Consider the following 6,057-nt stretch of genomic DNA (forward strand, 5'->3'; position numbering starts at 1 on the left):
AAAGTGATTTGATCTGAAACTGTTAAGTTTTAAATAAAAATAGGAAAGGCATAAGTTATAAATTCCTTTCCAACAGTACACTGTTGCAGACAAATTCAACCTATCGAATAGGCAAACACTAGGTTTGTGGCTTTCTACTTTTTTATCTAGATTTGATCAAAGTGACAAAGATAAAAATCTCTCTTTTTCAGCTTAGCACAGGCTCTTTTTTAAGTTTCCACGTATTTAAAAGAGTAAATAAAACTTGAAATCTGTGAATACATAAGAGTGTTTATCCTGAGTAAATAATAACTAGTATGCATGCAGTCTTAATTAAAGGACAATAGAGTACATACACTACTGTTCGACAAGGGGACTTTTGCCTGCTGTGTTTCCACCCTGGGCCAGTACGTCCCTCCTTAGACAACCTGGACCCCAAAGGCTCCCCCGAGGGACCCATATTGATGACGAGTTTAGCGCGGACACCCGATTGTCATAGAGCACCGAGGAGCAGAGCTCCCGCCCTCAAACCGTCCAACGATCCCGGACTCCAAGTAGCTGAATTACAGGAGCACGCCACAACTCCCAGCCGAAAACAATGTGTAACCTTAACATATATAACTCTAAACTGTAGTGGACTTTGGATGATACACTTTTATGAAACTGATACAAAATTCAAGTTTTAGAAGAAACTCTCAAAATGTACAACAAATATCGAAATGTCCATAAAATTATACTGTCTTATTTGACAAAATGAGAAAGATCAACCCGACCTGGAGAATATCCAATAAATGCGATTGATCAAGCGTACCATGTTCATAACGTTGGGTATACAAATCCAGATCTACAACAGCGACATATTGCGGTCATGAAGCTGATTCACACTCTAAAGTCGGTTAAAAATATTCTCAGAGATTCGCCTGCTAATTTGTTTATAAGATCTGTGATGAAAGGCAAACTAGTACTTGGGGCCGGTAATCAGTCATATATAACTATTATATGGGGTAAATTTATTATAGCCCAATAGGATAATGGAGTGGTACAGCAGCGATTAGCAAACTTGCTAATGCGGAATGTATCGCACGTTCTGTTGCTAAAGATTGGTTAGCGCTACAGGCAATATGACCAATTTTCACTTCCACCACCTAAACAAATCCAGTACCCACGTTTTCAAGTCAGCACTCCCAACTAAGGTTTTCAAGCAGATATTTTGTTTTTACCCCATGCTACTATTAAAATTAAAACTGGAAGCGGTCAATCGCGCACATGCACACATAATTAGATATAAAGAAGTAGAACCACTATCAAGGAAGACATCAACTGAAGTCGCATCTGCGCTTGAAAGAATTTATCAACGTGGCTGTCTGCGATGGCCGCAGTTGCTACAGGATGATCATGGTAAAGAATTTTTTGGTGCAGTAACCTCGATGATGAAACAACACAACGTCAAAATCAAGCAATCTTTGAGCGATTTAGTCGAAAACTTGCTGAGCGATTGTTTGGATATCAGTATGCGAAGGAAATATGCATCAACTTTAAGTCCCTGAACAACGTTCAGGCGGACAAGAGATCTCGTGAATGGATTTCAAGACTGCCAAATGTGATAGCTGCGTTCAATAATGGCATTTCTCGTCGAATTGTTATGAAACTCATCAATGCAGTTTCGATGAAACACGTACCATTTAACAGATATGACTCTTCCTCACCAAAACTATTACTCGGTAATATGACGGTCAGATATTTATATGAATCTGGTGAGATTGAAGGTTGTACAAAAAGAGCAATGATCCTATTTGGAGTGTAACCACACAATTTTCAGCGTCGTAAGATCTACAGACAGGCCTGCAATCTGCATATTAGATTAATCGCGTGCAACGTTGTTGATGATAGACGCGACTCCATGTGTAAATTTACCGATGACTTTCCTCCCCGTGTATTTTGCAAATGAAACAACCTCACGTTATGAGGTCAATGGTTCTGGCTTCCAAATTTGTTTTTGTGGTGTATATGAGATTATCGCTTACTTCCAAATTTGTTTTTGTGGTGTATATGAGATTATCGCTTACTTCCAAATTTGTTTTTGTGGTGTATATGAGATTATCGCTTACCTCACGGTCAGCGACATCAGTTTTTCTGCTTGAAGCATGTATCGTAATAACACGATCAGAGCCCGGCGAGTTCTTTGCACAGTATTCCAAAAGGTTGATATGTGGATCTAGTTTTTTTAAATGCCGTCCTAACCAAAGAAAATTAACAGGATTAACATACGATGCAAATTCAAAATACTAAATCTCAGCGAATCCAGTTAATCAAAATGAGCCAATGGGCCATTGATCGCAACCCTGGTCATCTCATGTACGGGGCACATTCACGCATACCAAGAAAACTTCCAAGATAACATTCAACCATGTCAACTGAGATAACGTCGTTGAAATCTTATTTGGTGTTCCATAACCCTCCGTGTCACCACTTGACACACGATCGCGAAACGTCTTCAAGAAATTCTCTACGTATCGGTCTTCATAAATTTTTCGTCTGAGCAAAGTGATCAACAATAGACGGAACAATAAAACAATTACTCGGTAATGGTTCTATCTCATCGCTCCATGTTTTACATGGATCAGCATATTTCAGTGCAGTCTGAGTCATCTTGGAGAGACTAATAGCGATAAAGAGCACCGCACAGCAGTACGAATTGGTCAAATACACTTCCCACGACACGCTGAAATAAACACACCGACACAGCATCGGTTGTACCGATCTTATGAATATAATCAAATGTATCCCAACCTCCGATAACATCGGATGCGAGCACTCTCTTCTCCCAGGGAAATATTGCTATGCTTGATGTCCATGCATGAGCATTATCATCAACAATCACTATCGAATCACCGCTTAATTGATATTTAGCTGCATACAAGATCTCACCCGTTATTGTTTCAACTTCTATTGGAAATTTAAATCGTTTCTCCAGTTATGCGATGTCGCTGATCATACCCCATATTGTCGCACTCTAATCTCCCACGAGTTTATATGTCCACTTCGCAGATTTGTGAGTCCCTTGTCCCGTAACGTATTTGTTGTTATTGTTATTGTTGTTGTTGTGGGGTTTAACGCCATTTTCACCACACGATAGGCTATGAGTGGCGGCCAGTATTAATGGTGGAGGAAGAACCCGAGAAAAGCCCGGGAAGAGCCACCGACCAACGAGAAGCTACTGGCAAGCTTTCTCACATACCCACATTGGCCGAATCCTAGACTCGAACCCACGCAGACAGAGGTGAGATGGCAGTGATCCGTAACGGAGAGCACTTTAGACCACTCGGCCTCTCGTGGCCCCTAACGTATTTGTAAAGTGTGATGGGACTTCTCTGGGCCATGCAATTCAGAATCCTTGTCGCCTTGTCCCCGGACAAGGATAACGAAGTCTTCTTCGGCAATAGAGCATTAATATCAGGCTAGTTTAATGGATACACCCATAAACAACTGCAGTCACCGGATATGATCTCCTCTAGTATCGTTTGTCAATGCCAGTTAATATTATTGGTCTCGAAATTGTATGTAGCACGGCATCAACCTCGGTGATAGAACTCGAGTGGTTTTATGATTCACGAACAGGGTCACTTTATCGTGGATAATCCGGATTACATAATAGTCGACGTTAGCATCGATTTCAACACCAATACATTTTATTCTGAGAAAATTTATTCGTTCACCTCAATTCACATAATTAATGATTTTCCTCGCTCGTTGCGCACTCATAGTAGCATTACTGAAAATATTGTCGTGGTTTACTCTAAATGTTGAGCCGAGGTTCTTTGCATTATCATCTCTAAGCTGAAGACAAGGGGGTCAGTCTGACAAGATCGAATCTGGCTTGAGAGGGTTTGATCGCGGATAGTCTTGTGAACTCCTCCATCATATAATTAAGACAAATATATATTTAAAATAAACTTGAATTTGTAATATACAATGACTCAAGCAAGGAATAGTTGTAAATACTTTATTTATGTGCATATCACTTGTAGTGTATGACGAGCGAATCAAAGACAAAACCACGCAACAAGGGGGTGAGGCAAGAATCGCAATTGTACGTAGAGTGTGGAGGTAGAATATACATAGCTTTGAAACGGTATTATCATAATAAATGACGGAGTTGAATGTCCTCTAAAAGAAGCTAGAGACGATCTCGCTAGATTTTCTGAGCAGCCCACACAATTTAGACAAAGATATGCACTGTACAAATGAAGTAAGGAACTAACGTCGATGAATTCGGAACGCAAGCGTTCCAAACCCATCCCATCATTAAGAATTATGAGACGTCACGTGCTGCCTACATTCGGCACTATCTGCCAAAAAGACCAGTCGGCTCTGTTACTAATAATGGTTATCTCATGTTTATTGTTGGATAAATAAAGCATCACGCACATATATTTAATTATGAATGTTACAATGGTCTCATCGAAAAAGGTCTTGTACTTGATCACATTAGCGGACACAAACTTGATAATTATCTGGGTAATCGTCAGGCTATTACACAGGATCAGAATTCCGTACGGGGAAATACTAGAAACAATACTAATAATCATCCAAGACCAGTTAAATCTGTAAATCCACAGATAGGCGAAGAAATAATATTTCCTTCGACATATGCAGCTGCCAAGCATTTCGATATTTTCCGGGCTTCGATACGGCTCGTCGCAGAAGGCATTAATAACTCAGCATTTTCAAAGAAATATAAACATTTTTTATTTATTTCTGTATCTAACTCAGGAAAACACTCCCAGTGCGAACTTAAGTGGAGTGGGTGAAGGGAGATAACTCATTTTAAGATTATACAGTACCAATCCAGTAGTATCATTCGTATAGCCTTCTGAATATATCCTACTGACGATGTCACTAGAATGAGGACGTATTGATCATAATGGGGTTTCCCTACGAAATAATTCATTAGCGTATACTGTTCTGTGAATGGTAGCTCACAATCTGTTGGAGTCCCTGTATTTAACTGCATTATTGCGATGTATGCACCTGGTCCCCCAAACACAATTTTGGAGCCAGGAATTAGTGCTATAGATAATATTAGCCGTCCTTGACACTGTTAATAATAGGCCACGCCTCCAAATGATATGATTGGATTTCCAGGTATTAAAAGGATGTTTTTCTGATAATGAATCACGAAAATATTAATGCGATTCTTCCTGCGATTAAAAAACTATACGACCCTACCTCCGCTGGTTGCAGGGTATACAACTTTCTGACCAACTAAATCCTGAAAAATCACAACTGATTTTGATATATGACCAGAACCAAAATGCGAAGGAAGATATACACTAGCAGCCAAATACAGGTCTGATGATACACGACGACCACCACCGTCTGGAGCGGTGTTATATTTCAGAACGCTTGGAGGAGTGGATATTTTCCTCCATGCCTCGACGATTTTGGGATAGTATTCATCAAATATATCATTGAGGGGTTTTGCCTATCATCAACGTTTAGTCAACTCATTTTAAACGTTGGCAGATCTGCCTCAGTGATCTTAAAATATGCAAGAAAATTATCATTGCATGTTTCGTCTGGATAAAGTGGAGCGGGTTCAACTGTAAAGACTATTCTTATTTCTTGGCCTTATGAATTACAGTCTTTATCACAGATTCATGAAAACATTCAGCGTCAGATTTTGCTTGGTTCAGATATGGTATTGTTGTAATGATTCTTTTGTTTAAGATTGTCATTTGGAAACTTATGTGTGTACTGGTGAAAAAAAAATTGTAATTCGTCACGTACAAGCTTATGTTCTTGCTTCATTTCTTTAACTAGCATTATACTAGAACTTCCATTCTTAGTTTTCTGTTTTAGGATTTATTCAGTGAAAAAGTACATCATAAAACTCCCATTTGATATAATTTTTTACCACCAACATGGAAAGTTATATCGTGTGCTACACGCTTATATGCCTTAAGATTTATATCTTCTGGAAATTTTGTAAAAGCAATTGTATTTCTGCTTATGTTGAGATCGTCATTCATAATGACTCAAATTCTTCTAATTCGTCCAATAATATCCCCGTGATTG

General features: G+C 39.1%; 1 non-coding gene across 1 annotated transcript; it reads right to left on the reverse strand.

The window, feature by feature from the left end:
* Positions 1 to 282: 282 nt before the first annotated feature.
* LOC149793849 (signal recognition particle RNA) lies at positions 283 to 569 on the reverse strand. The gene has a single exon (XR_016423090.1).
* Positions 570 to 6,057: the final 5,488 nt, after the last annotated feature.

Source organism: Sinohyriopsis cumingii, chromosome 8 (genome assembly GCF_028554795.1).
Source record: "Sinohyriopsis cumingii isolate HCF-2022 chromosome 8, ASM2855479v2, whole genome shotgun sequence".
Taxonomy (NCBI): domain Eukaryota; kingdom Metazoa; phylum Mollusca; class Bivalvia; order Unionida; family Unionidae; genus Sinohyriopsis; species Sinohyriopsis cumingii.